Source organism: Balearica regulorum, chromosome 3 (assembly GCF_011004875.1).
Source record: "Balearica regulorum gibbericeps isolate bBalReg1 chromosome 3, bBalReg1.pri, whole genome shotgun sequence".
In the NCBI taxonomy this organism is placed as follows: domain Eukaryota; kingdom Metazoa; phylum Chordata; class Aves; order Gruiformes; family Gruidae; genus Balearica; species Balearica regulorum.
Window position 1 is genome coordinate 100196718 of NC_046186.1, and position 22542 is coordinate 100219259.

Sequence of the window (22542 nt, forward strand, 5' to 3'; positions counted from 1 at the left end):
GATGCCAGGTCTCTCTTCTCTAGTCTGGAACCACACTTTGGCCTGAGAATATACTTGCTAAGCAATTAGGCATAACCTGTCCTAGGCCACTGACCTCCAAAACCAGCTTCAGGACTTCCTCAAAAGTATAAAAAAAAAAAAAAAAAAAAAAGAATTCAGGAAAAAGACTGGGAGAGAAAGAGGTTACAGGGGAAGGTCGCCTGCTATGAGTTTAGTATCTGGATAAAAAGTCAGGCTGTTAAGCAACAAGACTCAAGGAAATGAGTTAAGTTCAGAAAAAGGAGACACAAACGACTTAAGGCAAAAAGCTGAACAGCATAGATAATGCTCACTCTACCAAGATAAACAGTTTCTGTGTCTGTATATGGCTGGCTTTTTCAAATGAGTGTCGGATATGAAAGGAAACAGGAGGCAGAGAACGGGAAAGGACACTGGCTCTGAGCACTGAGGAAACACGCAGGGCAGAAGAAAGTTGAGTATGAGGGATGAGTCTTGCTCCATTTCCTCAGGCAACACTATTATTAACATCCCAAACACTTGTCTGAGGAGCAAACTTATGCCCACTTGCATGTCCTCAAAAAGGTATTCCCACCTCAGCTTGAACAGTTTCTCTGCGCAGTGGGGTGGGGATTTAAAAGAAGGCAGGCTTCAGGAGAAATGGCTGCCACATGCAGATGCTCAGAAACCTCGTCATAAAATCTGCCTATATGGAGGACTGTATCAGACAGCGGGATCCATCCCCCTGATATTCACCCTGCTTACACCCTGCCCATCATTGAGTTCAGCCCGTATGTCTCCCATGTAAACTCTTCCAGTGACATTTTTCACAGATCTAGTCCTAGAGACCTGGCACAATTTCATGCAGAAATAAATGAGTGCTTCATTATGTACAATGTAACTAATGAATACAGGTCTATGACAAGACATCAGTCTCACCAGCATCACATCTCTGACATAAAGCAGCAAAAACCAGTTTCAGCAGCAGGTTGAATTCTGAACAATCAAGAGCTATGGAACAATACTCCTTAGTCACAAATACAAGCAATGTTTTTTCCCTAAAATATGGAACTAATAACATGAGCTACATTGGCCAAGAACAACAGATTTCTTGGATTATGTATATATCTGCACAAAGAGAGGAAGGGAGAGGTCACAGTACTCAAGTATATGTCACATCTTCTGATCCAGAAATTAAAGCCTCTTCAGCAGGATGATGGCATCACAAGAAGAGCTTCTTTCAGGTGTTTCACTCCACAGGGCAACGTGGAAGAGTTTATGGAAACACAAGTGGAGCCATAGACCAGCCATGCAATCGGCCACTGCATGGAAAACAACTTAGCCATATACTGGTAAATATCTGTGATTACTTCTAGTATCCTACATCATTGCATGGAGAAGACCTAATTGTTCCGCAACACTGTGAAAAGGTTTCCAAGCTAAATGCATCTATTTTCAGTCTCGTACCTGGAACTGCTATTAAGATGGCCTCTTTGCACAGCTTCCATCATGCAAAACCTTATCAGCATAGACACGGACAAAAACCTTTGACACTCCATTTTATGCCAGGTTGAAACAAAGCTGCAAATACTATCTGATTAAGCCCTATAAAAATATGCAAAACCTACACAATGGAGTTTTTGTGCATAAATGAAGTAAAGGGAATGGGTGTTCTTTGGGAGCTCTCGAACTTCCTGTCTTCTGCATGAATGGCAGAAAACATGGGTTCTGATTATCAGTCATTTTCTTCTGGGAGTTAAGAATACCCAGTACTCAGCAGAGTAGAATTGCTGCCACAGTTTTTATTATGTAGGAATAGGTTATCAGCTCCTTTAGCATTCTCTAGTTTCCCTAAAGACAGCAGAATTAACCGATTTTGTCTGCTCCTACACCTACAATGTTCTCTCAGAACCTCTTTTAGAGCTGAAAGTACAGCACTTTAATTTGTGGGTACCCTGCGCACACTAATGCCACAGTCCATATCTACCACACCCAAATAATGTGATCACTGAGCTCTCCGGAGCAGGCTGAGATTTTTATCTTGTCATTAATATCAAACAGTCCTGTCAACAGAAGCAGGATGTCAGAGAGGCTAGTGATCAACCTGGCCAGAAAGTCTGTAAATCTTTCCATGGCATTCCTGTGACATTTCCACCCGCACAAAACTGCAGAGGCAGAAAGAGTTTACAGGGTAACTGCAGTAAAAATGAAGTCATGCTCATTCTTCCATCCAGTGTTGCAGAGACATATCATGCTAATTCTTACACATCAGTGCTCAGTTATAATAATTCTGTTTGGCTTGGCAAAATAGCTGGAAAAACAAGAGAGAAATATCACTGGGGGAGAGGGGGGACTTAGATCATATTCCCATGTCATTTTTTCATGATTTCTGTTAAAAGTATAATTCCTGCTAATAAATCGTTAAGACCTAGAAAAACTATGCTAAGAAAAATCCACAAGATGAAGAAAGAGAACATAAAACCCTTCCAGCTAAGATGGAACTTGCATGTATAAAAACATTAATGTTGCCATTTCTTTGCAGTTCTGACCTTTCACCACTGAAGTAGTCATGATACCTCCTTATTCTGAAAGATATATACATGTAAATGCATGCATATAGAGGTGTACATATAAAGACAGATATATATGTAAAAAATGCTCTTAGATAGATACTAGGAAAAATTTCTTCACCAAAAAGGGTTGTCAGGCACTGGAACAGGCTGCCCAGGGAAGTGGTTGAGTCACCATCCCTGGAGGTATTTAAAAGACATGTAGATGTGGTACTTAGGGACATGGTTTAGTGGTGGACTTGGCAGTGCTAGGTTAACAGTTTGACTTACTGGTGATTGTAAAGGTCTTTTCCAACCTAAACAATTCTGTAATTCTAATGAAAGAGTATTTTGGTACTGGGTGCAAGAGGTCTGGGGAGCATATGATAGGTCTGAAACTGAACAAATAGCAGCATGATAACATATCCAAATAGCGCTTTTATATAGGAGACGTCCAAGGACTCATATTTATTCAGAATGCAAAGAAAATGGAAGTTTCCTTTCAGAAAAAATCCTGGGCAGCACCTATTGCCTCATGAGGGTTGTGAATCATAGGTGATGTGAAAGCCAATGCTACACAAGAGAAAATTTCAGTAATATTTATTTTTATCATACTTATCTCAATCCAAACGTGTTGTTCTTTGTACTTGGCACAGGAATGTGTGTGGAAGAAGACTGACCAAGAAAAAACTCTTGAAATTTTCACTGACAAGGCACGCAAAAAGCAAAAGACCCCAGAAAGGTAAAGCAACTGCCTGGGTGCGCAGCAGAACTGCAAGTTCCTTCATGAGGAGTCCAGTGTTCTCTGCATTGAATCATTCAGCTGTCTGTGGAAACCAGCCCCTCTGTGGGTAAACTTTGTTAGTATTTCCATCCATCACTGCAGTGTTCTTTGATCAAGACAATAATAAAAGTCTTGGGGGACGGGAGAAAAGGTTAGATTTTTTTGTAACAATCCTACTAGCCCTAACTCGTGTATTCTAACATGAATAAGGTCTGCATAGTTTGGTCCAAAGCTCTCTTAATTGATGTTTGCTACTGTTCCAGGTTCCTTAAACTCCTGTTTAAAATGCAATCCATACTTGACTATTTTACAAACACTATTCTCAGTACGAAAAGGTTAAAAATTACTGAAAATTAGCATAACATCAAGAATCAAGTTGTTTACAGAATCAATTCTATCTACATTCTTCTAACAGTAAACACTAATTAACAGTATCTGCTAGCTCTACCATAAATCAAAACTGTTCCTTTTCCTCTCCTGGGCACTGCACTGGAAAATATCAGAACAGCAAAAATACTTGGAATGTTTCTTACTTTTTTTTTTATTTTATTAATGATAAAATATTGGATGTCAACGTGCAATGCTTTGTGCATTGCATCAGACAGCTTGAACAGTAATTGTGATGAATGGGAGTGGAAGGGCCAAGGTTACAGACATTTAAGAAGGCTCTGTGGATTGAAAATATTAGGATTGATTAAAGGTCAAATACTTTATGGATTTATCAGTGCTGTATACATTTTCTCATGACACAGAATCACTTACACTACCTACAAAATGAAATAGAAAAGAGCTGCAAATCAGATAATTTTTAAGTCTTTAACCCACATACAGGCTTAGCCATTGAGCATAATTAATGGCACTGAAATGTTTTGATTAGTCAAGCAATAAACCAGCCAACCCCCACACCCCACCCTCCAATAATTCCTCTGGCTTCACGCAGGTTCATAGGTAATTGTCTTTCTCAATTAATGTTTAGTATTTACAAACATACCATCTGGCAAAATACACTTTTTATAATGTTGTTTACAATCTATATTTATTTAAACCAATGGACTTTAGTCTAGAGAGGATTTTTAATTTCACCCATGTTCTGTCTTCCTTGTTTTCTGGGAAAACAGGGTTTGAGATGGATATCTATATATTATCTTTGATGCAAAGATTTTTCTAGGATCCAGACAAGCAAATGGCTTTGTTTCACAGTGGATTTGAACTGGCCTCCCTGAAGTCTGTGTGTCAGTTAGGACAGCACAGAAGTTAGAAGTGCAGGAATCCGTCAGAAAGGATCTTGGATTTCGAACTTTTCTTTAAGAAATGGTGCGAGGCGATTCTGCTGGTCTCACTCACATCAGGACTGAACCTTTAGCTCAAACTCCACAACGTACCTAAGTACAGTACTTACTTTAAGCAAGTGAAATCAGGTTGACTTCAGTGGCCCCATTCCTCTGCTTCAGAGCCTGACTGAATTGTCCTGTGGAGTTCCTTTAATTGCCTTCAGAGAGCTCTGTGCAAGGTAGGTCTACATCAGTGGCACATCTAGGGGCTTTTCGGTGTCCTCCCAGCGCAGCATTGTGGGGCTACCTCCGTGTTCAAGTCCTGGCTTGGGATTTGCAACACACTGTCTTTTGAACTTTACTGAAAAAAATGGAAGTAGAAACTTGATAGGAATCTCACCATAGTCTTGCATCTGCTTTTTAGGATAGTCTTTGCTATCCATGTGTCTTACACTTTTGCACAGTTGACAAACACCTGTGGAGACTGAGAAAAAGGAGAGGAAGGAGAGAGTTTTCTAAGCCAAAGCTTTTCTTTAGGTAGGTTATGATTTCCTTCTGTTCTGAAAGGTTCTTGTAAAGATCACCTCTTCCCACACTACCAACGGTCTCATTCACCAAAGAAACCCTTCCCAGTATCTGAGTTTCCCAAAAGATGGCATAAATTGCCGTGTAACTTATCACCTAAGGCTCAGAATGGAGAAATAGTCATCAGCTTAATCAAGGGATCCCAGAAAAAAGGCCCCAGTGGGACAGGTTACTGGTAGCTACATTGTGCTGTTCAATAACTGAGCAAATCTTGTTCTCAGTTATCCTGAGGGGTGTGAAATCCAACCCCAAAGGCTTTGCACACAGCAGCGTTGCAAAGGCTGTTCGAAGTGGGTGCCTGTCTCTGCTCTAGATCGATAGCAGTGAAGAAGAGGCAGAGTGTGTTGAGGACATCCACAGACACCTCTATAAGGGTGTCCTGATTTCAGCTGAGATAGAGTTAATTTTCTTTCTAGCAGCCAGTATAGTGCTGTGTTTTGGCTTTAGGATGAGAATAATGTTGGTAACACTGATGTTTTTAGTTGTTAATAGGTAATTGTAGTATCTACACTAAGTCAAGGACTTTTCAGCTTCCCACGCCCTGCTAGGTGCACAAGAAGCTGGGAGAGCACAGCCAGGACAGCTGGCCCAGGCTGGCCAGAGGGATATTCCCTGCCACGTAACGTCATGCTCCGTATATAACTGGGGAAGCTAGCCGGGAGGCGGAATCACTGCTCGGAAACAGACTGGGCATCAGGTTGTGGGGTTTTTTCTGCATGTGGTGAGCAACTGCATTTGTGCATCACTTGGTGGTATTATTAATATTATTATTATTATTATCCTTTGTTATCCCATTAAACTGTGTTAATCTGAGCCCATGAGGGTGGTTTTTTTTCCCCAATCTCCTACCCATCCCTTGGCGGGGGGGGGAGGGGTGAGCAAGCAGCTGCGTGGTGCTCAATTACCCACTGGGGTTAAACCATGACAAAGGGAAGAAAGATGTCTTTGCATCTGAACAACTTCAGCATTTTCCCATTCTGTCTCCTGCTAAGAAGCCGCTGGTCTTACTGGTTTCCTGAGACTGTGGACATACAACTTCCAGTCCACAGCTTTTGGATGCTTGCATAGGAACAAGGATTAATGCAATAGAACAAAGGCAACCAAGTTTAAATTTTGGCTTCTAGTACGTGCCAATTTGTCAGTAATTATGATTCTATTAAATTTGATAGCAACCTCTAGTGGGTGGACATATGAAAACTCAGACCTGTTTCCTCAGCAAGGAAACTTTAACACCCATTTGGTAATATAACATTTGATAAAAGCAGGCTCAAATATCCTAACTGTAAAGGTTAAGCACAGACATGTGTGTCACACATGATGCAGTGAGTAAATGATGTAATGTTGATAGACCCGTAACAACGAAAAACATTCCACCACCACATTTTGGCAGAAAGTTTGATACTACATAAAATACAATTAAATGGCTATAACTTGCATGGCGTGAGAATCAGTGTCCTGTAAAAATAATACAATATTTATCAGAAACTTTCCAAAATATTTAATTGCATTGCAAAACAACTGCTCTGCTTTTAAAATTGCAATTCCTTAAGCAGGTTTGTACTGTGCAAGCTAGCTTTCGTAGTTTTATTTTGGCAGGGTAACAATATAAGCTGCAGGCTCTTTCAAGTGCAATCATTTATCATATCCCTGGCATTAAAAAACCCTGCTTTTGCAGCAGAGGAGGTCTAGCATGACTTTGCTTTTCTCTAAAAATGAAATTTAGTTTATGTCACAGGATCCCTGCACCACTGAGAGTTTTCAGGGGAACCGAGCCCCAACCTTTACTGGTTCATGGGTACCAAGGAAGCTGCAATTTTTAAAGAAAAAAATAATCTGGACTTATACAGAAAATGTGGTGATAAGCAACATGGTTTTACCAAAGACAGATCATCCAGACAAACCTTGTAGCTTAATTTAGAAAGTAAACCAGTCTCCCAGACAATGGAAGATCTCACGTGTCTATGCTTCTGTAAACATTCAATATAAGGCCAGAGAGTAAATTGTAAGGAAAACTAAGGGGAAAAAACCCCCCAAAAACCCAAAACCAGGATTGACAGGGAACTGGCCAAGAGGAGGCAGTAACTGAGAAGCATTATCAGCTCCATCGGAGGCTACTCATGGAGTAGTTCACTGTTGGGACTGAGCACATTTGATATTTACACCAGTGTCCTTTGTATAAAAACCTGAAACCGTGCTGACAAAATTTGCTGATGATCGTGATACTGGCAGTATAGAAGTGTTAGAATGATACTTGAGGTCTTGAGGTCACCCAATTAACAGAAAGGAGATTAAGTTACATCGTATGAGATGTAAGATAATGTACAGAAGGAGAAATAACAAGAACTTCTGATGTAAGCAGTGCATTCAGCTGCCAGAAGTAGGTCCTGTTTGGATGTTTCTATGGACCCATGTATTCAAACCAATCATATAATGCTATTGAGCTGTCACTGTGATGTACCCATTAAAAAAGCTGAACAGGACGGACTGCAAGGTATTTCCTACAGTAAAATAGAAATACCTGGGCATTGCACAAGCTATTTCTGTGATCTCTTATGTCAAAACATACTGTTCTTGTCAACGGTGCTTAAAGAGCTTGCCAAAAGAGCAATGGAGAAATATATGGTGGGCACAGCCTGGGAGGAAGAGTGTTTGGCATCCTATGAAATCGCTTCTCAGAAGGCGACAAACTTCAGGGAGAGATCAGGACTGGTTTGTCTGCTCAATGCAATGCAGGACAGAGATGAAACTTCTTGCGCTGAATAAGGTGACCTGGTCACTAAGCACAGCCTGTCTATGGCAACACCAAGATCCTCAGCCGAAAAACAAAGTCTGAGTCCTTCTTAGCTGAAAGGTTCCTTCTATTACAAAACCAAGCTCATTTAAAACTTAGCTGAAGTAAAAAGCTTTGTAGTAGTTACCTGTAATTAATATCTTATTAGACTTCAGTAACCCAAAGAGCAGGTAGATTCCAAAGTTTAACCAAACTTAACCCAAAATGCATGGGGACGGCCCCACTGCAAATGTAATCCTTGACAGTGTGAGTCCATCCCTTGAAATTACAATATTCTTTCTCATGCTCTTTCTCTAAGCAACGAGCAGACCCAAGCTCAATTTGTTTTTGTATGAAGTGACATTTGAAAATTGCTCCTAATTGGTTCGTGTGCACAGAACAGTTAAACGACAAGGAAGGCATCCTACTTCACAGTTCACATGCCAGCTTTACATATGCTCATAGACATACCAGATGCGTATTTAAAGCTCTGTGATAATGTGAGAAAGAAACACTGACAAAGCCATCTGTGAAAGGAAAGGTTTTGGGGTCTGTTGGCTCCTTGCTTTCAAATGAGAACATTCTCATCCCCAGGCATCTGTGAATGGTGATACCGAAATCCATAAAATGGGCATAGTGAGAAATCCACAGCATATGTCCAACACTAGAAAGGAGACAGCTAGCACAGAAAAACAAGGAGTTTTATTGTCCTGCTCATATCATACGGAGCATGCTTAATTCATTTATTTATTTTTTTCTAATAGTCTTATCCTTTTATGTTATTACAGCGCTTCAGAAAATCTCAAGGTCTAGGGGGAAGTTTAATGTTTGCTGTTCTGGGATCATTTGAAGCCATGCATTCAAAGAGGACAAAATCACTTTTAAGTCTGCCTGTAGGAAATCTATCTTGGCAACCAGACAACTAGAATTAGTTATTAAAGGCATGTCAAATGAATAAAGACACCTCTGTAAGGAAAACCGCAAATGCATTTACTTTTTCTAATATGAATAGTGGGCTAATACCAAATCAGCTTTCATTTTCCACTCTCCCTTCACCTCCTAGACCAGAGGTCAGATCCAATAAAGACTAACGCAACTGAAAATCATTTTGGTTTTTTGCATCTATTACATAGCAGATGTATATTAAATAACACTGCCTGGAAATGAAGCAAACTCACATAATCTGATGTGGCAATCTCCTTGTGGAACTGGTTCACTGCAAGGCAAAAAAGTGAGTGGTATTATTAAAAGTCAGGAGGCACATCAAAAAGTGGGGGGGTTTTTCCCCTTCCAGAAAAAAAAAAAAAAAAAAAAGAAAAAGAGGTAGCGCTTTCTAGTTCTGTAATGAAAATTAAGATACTGAGACAACTACATTCAGGATCAGAGTCTACACTTCTTCCTTACACTCGGCAACCTCCCTGGAATCACTTAGTCAACTAGTAAAGACAAAAATAAGCATTTTCATGGTAGCCAGAGTCTGGAGGAGTGGGAACAATTCCTGGTTTTACCAAAGATTTCCTATGTGATACCTTCTAAATTCCTTAGATCAAAAGAAGAGACTTTGGGATTTTCATCTTTACCATCAGAAAAGCAGAACCACTGTGCTGTTTGTCTGTTACATGTGTCTCCACAACTTTACTTGAAAATGTACAATTTATGTACATACCCGCTGCTTTAAATCTTCCTTATCAGAATAAGGTCAGATTTGACCAAGGTCCAAAAGTAAGCGTAAGCTTCTTCTAGACTTTTTTGTTAACTGCTGGATAACATCTAATAAGAAAGGAGCCAGAAAACCCATGAGTGGGCAAATGACTGTCCCAGTGTAGTATTTGTTGCAAGAAGCGACTACAGATTGTGGTTTTATCTTGATCCACTTAGGAATATTTATTTGGACTAAAGTAGCCATAAAAAACAGCTTTAGCTGTAGCTATAAAAAAATAGGTGAATTGTTTTGACATCAGGTAGCATATACAGTTACTAAATTTGTCAGAACAGAGCATTATCAAAGGCCTTCTTTTTAAGAAAAATATACTACTTATACACAAAGTAATTCACCTGCTTAATCAGACACAGGAAAAATTAAAGAAAAACATGGGGAAAGGAAATCTTGTGGATGGAAAAATACTTGTACCATGTATAGAAGTTGCAGGTTAGCTATCCAACATTTGTTTAGAAGACTTTGGAAAAGGAAAAGTTCCAAATCTTATAAAAAATAAGCACCGTTCCATTCATGCAGCTCAGGAAAACATAACCCAAAAGAGCTTCTAGCCTGTGGTCTACAAATCAGATAGAAGTTCTCCATACTTGCTAGGTATTAGCTGCTTCTTTATCACTTCCCAGAGACTTTCTCAACCTTCTTCACTTACTCCTTGCTGAGTCCTAAAGCCCATTGTCATATATGCTACCAGACCACTTGCACTGTCTCAGGAAGAAAACTCTTCATTCATACACCGTATGAAGTTAAACACTGGAAAAAGACATCCCGGATTTCTCATAGCATGTGTTGACTTTTCTTCACATTACACTCACAGCTTAGCTCCAAGGAATTTCTCTATCACTCAGTCTAGATATAGCTAACAGAGTGAATCCAGCTGAAATGCCTATTGAAATTAACTCTTTGGAGCCAGACGCACCCATGGGGAGGGCATTCTCTTAGGCTTTTCTCATACCTACCCATAAGCAGCAAGAGAACATCATCCAGCCTGACTTCCAAGTTCTCTGACACGTGTATACTACAGGGCATAGAATTAACCCAGTTGCTCCAGTGTTGAAACCATCCCATTCTGATTTACCAACAAGTATTCCATATGTCTCCAGTGTCAACTTGAGAAGGTCAAGAAATGGAGAAGCCACCACTTACTTGATACTTTGTTAACTCTGATGAACATTTTTGCGACAATGATCATCACTCTGGAGGAGGCAGGCTGGTAACTGCCCAGCATGTACCTTCACCTCCATATTTCTTGGTTATTGATCACATTACCTTGATGTTCTAACCTGAGTTTTAGAGGCTTAACCTCAGTTGTTGTCCACATCTTTGAAAAGCACAAAGCCCCATTTCTGAATCTTAGTGCTTCGATAATATGGTATTCACTGTAAAAAGGATTCAGTACTTACTGCAGCACCCAGGTTGTCAGCAAGGATGGGATACATTTATGTCCTCTTGGAAGTATATGGAGATACAATTGTGTGGTAATCACCACAGCATATCAAAATAGTAGCCCACTGCTCTTATGTAGTCTGTCTTTGACTGGGATTTGGGGGAAAATAGCCCAGTACTTCAGCAGGAAATTGTATATTTAGACTTAAGATGAGTTCCTATCTAAACTTCCATAGAGGTTGTTTTGTGTCCTGAAACATGAAGATTTAAACCTTCTCTATCGTAAATTTGAATATACTTTTATTCACATGAATCTTTAACATTTTGAAAATCTAGCTCATAAAGCTTTTTACCTGTTTTGATATCTTTGCAGCACACAAACTTCAGATGAACCATGGGTATGTAAATAAATATGCCCTTGGTGACTTTTTTCATGGGCATCATTGCATATTTACTTGCAAAACACAGAGCTCGCCTTGGATATTTCTGAAATGCCTTGTTACAACAATGAAGGTCTTTTTTGCTTTGAAAGTACACAAAAACAGAGTCTGCTGCGTGCTGGCAGCCCACCATGCTATTTTGACTTCAAAGCAGTCACCTTTCAAAAGGTTGGTTAGTTGTGCTCACAGGAAGAAAACTACTTATACTAAGGAAAGAGATACCCATTTAAGGAAGCCTGAAGGAAGTATGTTTCCTGAGGGGAAAAGAAATAATCTAACTTCTCTTGTGAACATTAGTGAAAGCAGTGCTCTGCTCTGTAACAGTGCTCTTTATAGCGAGCTCTTCACTAAATGGCCATGGTACAAGGCTTCAAAGGAGCAGCTGCAAAATTATTTTATGTTAACATGCTGCTTATCACACACTTATTTTTTCTGTCAAACTTGATTCACAGCCAATCAGATATATCACATGAAATCAGGCAAGGGAAGAAGGCTCCAAAAATTCCTTCCTTTTACTTTCCATAGGGCACAGAACAAGGAATAGCACTCTTTCATTTCAACAGATTACACCAAACTTGCATATTATTACAACTCCACCACTAAGCATATGCTTAATTTCCTGTGCATCCGCAGCATACTAGGGTCTAACAAGGCTGAGCTATACAGCCTGTCGTATTTTCTCACATACCAAGACAATAAGGAACCACGTAAGTTGTCCCACAGATGTCTGCTGTTAAGATATGTTTTTAATCACAGAAGGACAAATCTAATAAACTGAGAATTTTTATTATGCGTTTCAAGTTGTCGTCTCTGGTGCCTACAATGGCATTGCGTATCTGCTAGGCTTTTACCCCACAGCAGTAAATTGGAAAAGAGACAAAAAGAGTAGATCCAGAAGTCACTGCTATTCCCCTCATTAGTATTTAGTGGGTTTAGAAACAGAATAAAATTCACATGAAAGAGCAGAATACACCATATTGGATTAATAAAATTAATTTCCTAGACTCTGAATCTCCTTTACTTTCATTGATATGCCTCTCTCTAACAAGTTTAAATGTTTTTTTTTATTACAAGCTGACCTGCTGAAAATGAATCCATGCTTGAATTTTAGACGACTATGGTTCTATTTTATTTGTCAAAATAAAAGTAAATAATAGTAGTAGGAGGAATATGTGCTTGAAGCAATTTGTTCATAGCATTATTGATTGAACATGACACCTCAGAGAAGGCACTAAAGAAGAACTAAAGAACTGAAAAACTTGGCTTTTTGTCGTAAATATAAAACTGTATTCTACATTGGCCAAAAACGAGTAGAGTAAGTACAAAAATGTATCATTAGGGAAAGAAATCGCAGCACCATCCATCGTCAGAGCAAAAAAAGACTAGGTAGGAACAAAAGTGTATCATTAGGGAAAGAAATTATAGCATTATGCATCATTAGAGCAATAAAAGAGAAAGCATAGTCAGTTTTTACTCTATACCTAAAAGGGAGGGGGTTTTAACCCAGGTTTAATAAAGTGGTCTTTGTACTTTTAGAACGGAAGGATGATTTCTATTACTCTCATCTCAGCTTTCTTCTCATTTTCGCTTAAAACATGAACATTTTCTACACAAAAGATACCTGAGTTTTTCTAAATGCATACATCATTGTATTTCATACCCAGCACCTCTTGCCACTGCCACTGGAAAAGACAAACTACCTCTGCTAGTCCGTAAGCTGGAAGAGTGGCTGGTAATGGTAATGTGAAGCCAGCACTGCCACCGATATGATACCAAAGGATTTTATAAGCAGAGTGTTTTTCTCACCTTTTTAAATCACAAATTATAACTGCAAGAGGGTGTGACTTACCAAATAGATTCTTTCTGTTAGACTTCATTTTTAAATGTTTGAGGGTCTGCACAATCCCTAAGCAAAAGACCAAAAGCAAACAGTAGAGATAAGTGCCACTGTCCATGGAAGCCCCACAGAAACAAAATATCCAGAGATCTGAAAAACTAGTTATAAACAGTCTTGCCTTTGGGTCACACATACTGTATTTCAGGAACATGCTATACTATACTATACACATACTATATTCAGGAACACACATACTATATTCCAGTACAGTTTAGTACACATTTAACAAAAGTTGGGTCATGCAAAGAGTGTATATAATCATTATACTTTCATCATTTCTAAGTTAGCACTCTAACCGGAACAATAGATTTCTGTACCCATTGCCCTCTTATGGCTGAAAAGAATTCTACCCTACTGCTGCTCTATTTTCAGAGTGGTAATTCATTACTGAAATATAAAAGAGCCCATAATGGTAGTAGAGCATCATAAGATTTAAATTTTTCAATGCATGGATACTCCTAGTCTGGTAAGTTTTTTACAAATGCTCCACAAAGTGACAGGGATTTCCATTAAACAGATTCCGTGATGCTACTAGAACTTTCACAAATTTCAAACTTTTCACAGACTACCATGGTATTGTGGAAACCTGACAAAAGGCTATGATTTCCAGCGCATGCTATAGTCTCCTTTATGTTTTTGTAATTGTGAGACTTATTCCTAACTGAATATTTTACTTCAGCCCTGGACCAACTGAACAGTTCTACATTTTCATTTACAAAAAAAACCACCCAAAAACATAAAGGACAGTTACTTTGCATTTCAATTCAGTTCTTCCCTGGTAGTGCACCAACACCATCACTCCTTGATGCTGCAGGGAGAATGGAGGAAAGACAACTGCTTCAATTCAAACCATGTGAAAGCCTATAGCTGCACTAGTGTCTCTTGTTCTGTTCGACAGCCTGATTTCAGAAGACTGTTTGAAGAAGTAATGCAATCCACTTGCTCAGTTTCTAAATAACAAGAACTGACAGCCCTGCACTGCAACTGCTGTACGTAACACTAGTGCTGAAGCTTTACTCACAGCAACGTATCATGGGCGAGGTGGCAGTGAACCTTATTTTTAAGTAGCTTGATGCTCTTGAATTCATTGTTTTTCTTCCCTTGTATGTGTTCCTTCCTCAGGAAAATGTTAGCAGCCTGCCAAAACAACAACAGAGCATGAACATTACGAGGGCAGATCAACACCGCTGGCAAAGCCGCAACAGCCACGTGTGATATCTGAGAACTGCCAGAGCTGTTTTAGCAGGTGAATTGGAGGGATGACAGCCATGCTTCAGCACCTAGATTACAATGCATTGCCTGTTTACACACTAATATTTTTCTTTCCCATGTTCAGCTTCTCGCACTGTAAAAGCAAGGGAGCAGATTTAAATTTGAGCAGGAACATTTAAACAGAGTTAAAAGAAGGTGAGGGCCTGCACCTTAAGATATGCGCAGGCACACTGCTCATCTACTGGGCAGACCCCAAGTTATTTGCAAGAACAGCCAGGCGCAAAGCGAGGAGTTAGTGCAAGTGCGCAGGCCGCCAGCCAAGTGCAGACCCGGCACCCGTACACAGCAGTGTAAGAGCAGACCAAAGAGACCCAGGGAAGCTTTTCTGCACAGCTCCGCTTGCTAGCCAGGAAAAACTACAAAAGAAAAAGATGTGTCTCCCTCTCCAGCGGTGACAGAATTTGGTGAACTTCTGTGGCAGTTGGTCCTTAGTGTTTTGTGTTTATTTTCTCCTGTTATAGGACTTTATTTTGAAAATATATATTTCCTAACTTGGCAATGTGCTACTTTACAGCCTACACTCATCCAAAGGAGCTTTTTTTAAAGCATTATTCTCATTATTATATGAGAAATCACAAATGTTGCTATGAAACAATAGTCTGGGAAAGAATAATGAATTATCTAATGAGAAACTAAAAGTGCTTGAGAGAATTATGTAGTAGCATATTCTATCTTTGACATTTGCCATCTATAATAGATTCTACTGCATCTGTCATTTCATTAGACACTGCAAAATACAGAACTGGGACTGTCTTGTCATTTGCAATTTAGTTTTCCTGTTCTACTGAACTGCAATATTTCTACCATCTCTATATATTCCTTTAAGATTACGCAAAGTCATATTTATCTGGAAATCCTTTTTGTCATCCAAATAATTTAGATAAACTGCAATAACACCAGCAACCCCTAAAAGTTTCTGGAGAACGGTGTCACAGGTTGAATACTTCTCACTGTTCAAGAATCAGTGCCACATGTCTGGTTCAATAAGACATTCCTTATCATCCTACAACCCGGGTTTATGGGTCACCGTCTGCCCACCACAACAGTTCACCTGGCACATCACCCTTTACTGGTCACACAGACTAATTGAGCGCTTGGTGGCTGCTCCCTGTTACCATCTTTCCCCTCACCCTGCACGTGACAACGTGCCTTGCATTGGCTGCGCGTGTGTCAGTCGGCTCTGTTGCCCGTGGCTGCAGATTACAGTGCGGAGGTTAGGCACCAGCGACACATCCTACAGATATAAGTACTCCACTTCCAGAATTCATGCAAAAGCAGATTTGTTTAAACCCACAGGCAAACTTATTTTCCCTCAAAAATCCCGTTCCCTTTGAAATGATTTTTTTGATAGGATCAAGGATAACATCAATTTGTATAAAGAGCTGAAGGGAGGATGCAAAGAAGACATAGCCAGGCTTTTTTCGGTGGTGCCCAGTGATGGGACCAGAAGCCATGGGCACAAACTGAAACACAGGAGGTTCCCTCTGAACATCAGGAGGCACTTTTTTACTGTGAGGGTGACCAAGCACTGGCACAGGTTGCCCAGAGAAGTTGTGGAGTCTCCTTCCTTGGAGAAATTCAAAAGCCGTCTGGATATGGTCCTGGGCAACTGGCTCTAGGCAGCCCTGCTTGAGCGGGGGAGTTGGACCAGATGACATCCAGAGTCCCTTCCAACCTCAACCATGCTGTGAATCTGTGACCAGAATTTGAAGAAAAATCTCCTGTGTAAAGTTCATTCTTAAATCCACCCAGAACACATATAAACTCTGCAAAGAATATGAGCACAATCTGTCAAGAAGACAGTTCTCAGTTTGATTCCCTTCTGCCCGGTGGTTGCCTAGCTTAACCAAGAGTGAGACAAACTGACTTACTACATCCCAAAAGAAGTTCTGCTTTTACGAGAGCACATAAGGAAAGGTAGAAACAATTCCCTATTCAAGTCCCTGAAGCTTAGTTCAAGTGCCCTATTCACTAATGATGTTGCAGACGGACATAAATTATCTCTCCCTACTCTCGAGTGACTGGAGAGACACAGAGGTCATTCACACTGTAGGTTTGCCTTCTCCGTGGAGTAAAGGTTTATGTTTTACCATGGAGTGTACACATCACCTCAGTGAGGTTTTGCTGCTAGAAAAAAATCACAAAGAGGAGGCGCCATATGGGGCTTAGCTAGCTGGCAATAAAAATTACAATTATGTTGTCTCCATTGGGATTCAATGCAGGTAACTAAGATGCACTGGCTAATAATTATTTGTGGGATATGTATTTTAAACAGTGAAGGGCAAATTTATATCCTGATGTAGGATGGCTAGATAACAAGGTGGTAAAGGCTGCTGTGAAGATAAGTTGAGAATGAAGCTTTTGCCAAGCCCTGGCCATGACATCCTTATAAACTAGTATCATCACCTTTGAGACTTTGTTGGCCTTCTATGACTTTCTGAGCAGGAGAGGACATACAGTTACTTGTTCTCCTGCATCATGTACTATATGTGAAACAAGTCTGGAATTATACTCACTGGCTCCCCATCAGTCATTCTGATGTTGAAAGGCCCAGGTATGCTCTGGTTACTTGCACTTTCTGCAAGAAGCCTCACCTTAGCTAGTTATACTAATAAAGCTATTGGTTTCAAAACAGCTATTTTGAACAACTTAGAGACAGAATTTGGAAAATAGATTAAATACTATGACTCTCAATCCTACTGTAATTCAGACTAGGTGAACCTCATTACCTCCAGAGTTACTACTAATTGACAGTAGTGTCAGAGGAGGGACGAGTTTGTACCTATAATTTGAAAATGTCGCTCACATTGGAATACTTCAGAAAGCTGATCTGAAAGACAGAACAAATTTTAAAAATCCAGACTAGTCCCCTGAAGAGATTTGCACACATTTGTCACACCACCACTTTGATGGAGCAATTCAGACATTGCAACAGTAATGTTTTTTGACCTTTTAATCAATTCCATTTTGCAAGTACTCCATCTGAGAACCACAAAGGGTATTTACAGGACCCATTCTCTGGAGTGGATGGAAACTTTCTGTCAAATAACCATCTGCAGAGACAGATAAAACACATAATGACAGGATACGTTTGTGGAGAATCTGAATGCATTGAAAAAATAAATCTGGACCTGAAAGCAGATGAGTTAGAACAAAGAGACCCAAGAAAGATGTAAGGCAGCAATTAAGGCTAGAAAATTAAAAATACTGAGGAATCTAATCAAACAGGACAGTCTAATCAATGAAAAGCATGCCACATGCTCTCTGGGTAATTGCATCCCTCCCCCCCCCCCCTTTTTTTTTTGTGGTGGTAGTAACAGCCCATATTTAAGATAATTGCATTCCTATGAAACTCAGAAGTCTAGGACTACCATCATTTTCATATTTGTCACATGGGACTTCATGCTCATTCCCCTGAAGTCAGCAGCAGCTGTCAGTGATTTCAGTGGAAGCAGGAAGGGCAGTGATGATGGACAAGTGGCAAGTGGAGTTCCAGCACAAACAGCACCATGATCTTTTCTTTTATTGCCTTTCCCTAGAAGAAAGAATTAGCCCATCTGATGACACGGACAACCTGAGTACTTCTCCATGGCAGTGTGTACTCAGACACTATGCAAGTAGGTTTCCTGTGCACCACTCCCCATCTCAGCCTGGTGTAACTATGTCACTTACTCAAAAGTGGTGAGTAGACAAGAATTAAGTGTAAATCTTAAAGCCAAGCTGGACAGAAACATGCAAACAAATCCTCTCATTAAACAACCACATCAGTGATTGTTACCTACCAGTTCTGTATCTCTAGTGCTTTTATCCAGAGAGATGATTTAAATCCTTTAGAGATGCTTCTGATCTCACATCTGAACCAGTATTTAAAGGTGTGATTTTAAATCAAGTTATTAGCATGATCTAATCAAAACTTAAATGAAAAATAAATAATTTTATTTATGTGTACACCTACACTACAACCTTTAGGGGAAGACACATCTGTGTTTGGTAAATGCATCTTACACACTTGCTTGTTTTCTCGTGTGCCAATAAATTATGCTAATTCAAGCACTTCTGTAGTGATGCAACCGCACGCACAAGGAGGAGCTAGACTAGTACAAGAGCAGTATTTTGTGCCGCCTTTAGAATTTTAGGTCCAGAATTTAGACGGAGTTGTAATCATTATAATCCCACACTACACACGCTCCTAAGTACGTAGGGCTATTCCTACTGTAAAATAACATCAAAATCTCCGTGCCTTTGATCAAACACTCCAACAGACAATCAAGCGCTAATAACAGGGATACTGTTTGGACTTACCATATTTTCCTGGCTAGCAGGCTAATGCCATTTTCCTGATGGGAGATTATAGAGATTTAATTAAAGCTAGCATATTTTAATAATGGACTCATTTAATAGAAAAGCTGCTTTGGAAAAGGACAGTCAGTCTAAATGCCAGTCTGTGTCTGGGACCTTCATAAAGTTCTTTTGTACTTAATACTTGTAGCAAAAACAACAATCAAGTCTTTGTTAATAACGTCCCTGCAACAGAAGAGTGGCAGTGAAACTGTAGAAGTTAACTCTTTCATTCTATATCTTATTATTGGTTCTCAGTTCAATGCTTCTTTTTTAAGGTCTAGTAAAATAACCTGCAGCGGACTCTATACCTACCTCCACAGAAAGCAGTCCGGACCTGACCACTGCTCAGCCAAGATTTTAGTCCAAACTGTTTTAGGACTAATGGTAATAGGCTAGAGAGAGAAAATTACTATTGGCTATCTTAAGTTTAAGAAATACCTCTCTTAAAAACAGTATTATGTCTTATAATTAACGTAGTGGTAGGTAATCAGAAAATAGTTTATATAAAGGTAATTTTGATTCTTGAAAAATAAGACACAATATCCTTGGGATACAAATACGCTGAAAGTTAGGATGCTTCAAGAATTTACATCTAGAACTACCTGAAGACTGACATATACAAAATAGACTCCAACATCTAGGAACTCCAGAACAAACCTCTTATCTCCTACAGGCTTTCTAAAGCCTGCTTGCCCTAGAACAAAGAATATTGTGCAACGCCACTGAGTGACATCCAAAAGTAGTTTCAATCTCAGCTTCCTCTCAACCATCAATTGTTTTTACTTCAGTGTATCTTCATTTATTAATTGCACTTTATCATCTCTTTTCCTTGGTGTCCATTTGTCTTTGGTTTTCCCACCACAAATGGAAAAGACGCATTTTATTTTAAATTTATCTTTTAAGATAAATTTGCTTCTCTCTGCTGTTCACTGTGTTCCATAGTGCAGTTCACATCTTGGTAGTCTGACAATATACTTATTCCCATACACTTCCCTCATCCGGGATTGTGTTTCCAATAAGTCTCCCAAAAGCACTGTAATATTTACTAGCATAGATTTTGGCACACATGAAATGTGTGATTGTAGTTATATTCATGCCTTTTGCACATATACATCTACACAGACCTTGAAAATATTGCAAGTGTTTTTCCTAAGCTTTTTAACAATTTGACCCTATTGGTGTTGCCTGCTTTAAATCCCAGTATGACTCTTTTTTCATCCATATCATTATAAAAACAACACAGAAAGTTTAAAACAGCCAGATGCAAAACCCCACCAACTGCAAGAATCCTCTAGTTAGTTTGAAGAAAAGGCTTGAAATATATCTGCATTCGGAATTACATCTTAGGTAACTTTTATTACCATCCGTATCAGCAGTAAGATAATTTGCTTTGAAAAGAAGCATGGTGATTTAGTCTCTGTGGTATTTATAGATATTAATACTATTAACAATTTTTTAACATAAACTTTAAAAAAAAAAAAACCAACAAAGTAGTCTCAAGCACAGTCATACTATATATAGGATTTATGTGAGGAATGCACTAAGAGCAAAATGTGACGTTAAAATAACGTCACATGTTTAAAAAAATAAATTTAAGTTAAAGCTGAAGTTCATTCTGATGACTGTCTGTTCAAAGTCATTCTTCCTTAGATTTCAGAATAGCTGCTTTTCACAGATAGGCAGCATACAGGGTTTAACATCCAGAAACACCTAGAATAATTGTATATAAAATACATAGAAGCCAATCTGAGTGGATGCTATAAAGTAAATTTTTAAAAGTACATATTCCACGGCAGCTTTTAAAGCTCCCCCAGTCTAAAGAGAATGTAGATACTTGATTCAAAGACACAATAGAAGACAGACTGCTTTAATGGATAAGCTTAAAGTCAGGCACTTACCTCACAGGTTACTGAACCCTTCTCAGGACTCTGGAGGAGCAGCCGCCCTTCTCGATGGAATAGCAAACACCTGGAGTAGGTCATTTGGTTAGGTAAGACTTTTAAAAATGTGGTTCAGAACATAAAATAAAAATAGTGACACATCCTTTTAAAAAACACTGCTGCTTCTATATAGCCAATGCTATATAGAAAATTGTAAAAGCAAATTGTATAATAGATATATGAAGAACAGCAGAATAAACCCATTTGGAAAATCCAGCAAAATGGTATTAAATTGTGCAAAGCAATTAGAACTGAACCTTTGCATTCTTTTCAGATTACTGAACCATGTATGGCCATTCAATTTTTTTCAATTACAACATTGTGCAGAGCTACATATTTCAAAGTGCTTCTCTAGGAACTAATATATAGTTCAACCAGGGTGGTATCCACAGTGTCACCACCAAGGGCAAATGGATAAAGTTACCAGAGGGAATTATTCTTTTGTGGCAGGTTGATTTAGTCTTTTTAAATGACAGCAGCTGAACAATCAACTCTTATTTGTTTCTGTTACTAATAGGGAGGTGTTAAGTGGGTCAGCCTTGTAATAAAGTTTTTCTCTGAGATGAAACTGCCAGTCTTGATAACAAAATTACAGCATCGGTAATAGCAAATAGAAAGACCGAGCAGCCCCCAGAGGTGTTTGAATCCATCACTGAAAATAACCTATCATCTGTTGTGTTTGGGAACATTGCTTTAGTAAGCAAAAACATTTTATTTTATTTTTTTACAGTTAATCAACTCTAATATTACTTTTAAATAAAGACCGAGGTTTGAGACCAGAAATAGAAGCTTCAAAAACCAAGGATTGTGTAGCAAATGTATGTAGCATTAAAAATGAGTCCTAATAGCTAGAGATTTGAAAGAAAGAACATGTCTCTATTTACATATTTGAAGAGTAACCATAATGTTGTATACAGAGCATGCGATGTAATGTCCTGCCCCTGGGACAGCAAATATCAACAGGCAAAAATAAAATAAAATGAAACTCTCAGTAGGATAATCACAAACAGATCATCAAGATAGCAGTTGCCAGTTCATCAGCAGCTTGGAGTGAAACAGTCACCTTACTCCTAATTGAACTTACCGTAACCTGAAAACTAACAGCCTCGAAGGCTGAGGTTGCTCCACGGGGGAGCTGAGCGCAGCACGTGCTGCACACCCTGCGTTGTGGGAGGGAGGCAAGCTGCTCGGCTGCGGTTTGACATGCCAGATCGCTTCGCACATGGACCAGGCTGTGACTCCCACCAAGCATGCAGGGAAGGTGTTTTCAGGTGATGTTTCTATGCAGGAGCATTGCGATGCTGGCAGAAATTCAGCAGGTGAAGCCAAGTGCATCTCTCCAGCTGCGTGGCAGAGACTTTCCCCGAGAGCATGGCAGGGCTGTCCCCCCAGTTCCTGCTCCAGCAGCACTCCTGAACTTAATGTGATGTCCTGTCGGACAGTTTGGTACAACTGGTCTTTACTCCTCAAAGGAGTATGGATACAAGGCATTCTCCCTCTGGCCGCCAGCTCTGCCCCCATCCCCGCAGCCAACTGGCTCACAGAAAGGCCTAAAAGACCCAGCCCAGCTCTCAGGAGCAGTCCTCCGAGCAAGGC

At 39.6% G+C, this 22542-nt stretch overlaps 1 long non-coding RNA gene across 1 annotated transcript in view; it reads right to left on the reverse strand.

Annotated features, from left to right (window-relative positions):
* The window catches only part of LOC142601092 (uncharacterized), a 123083-nt gene that overhangs the window by 38372 nt on the left and 62169 nt on the right, over positions 1 to 22542 (reverse strand). The window contains exon 8 of the long non-coding RNA XR_012834694.1: positions 4730 to 4962. This is a non-coding gene — a long non-coding RNA (uncharacterized LOC142601092). The remainder of the gene's footprint in view (positions 1 to 4729; positions 4963 to 22542) is intronic.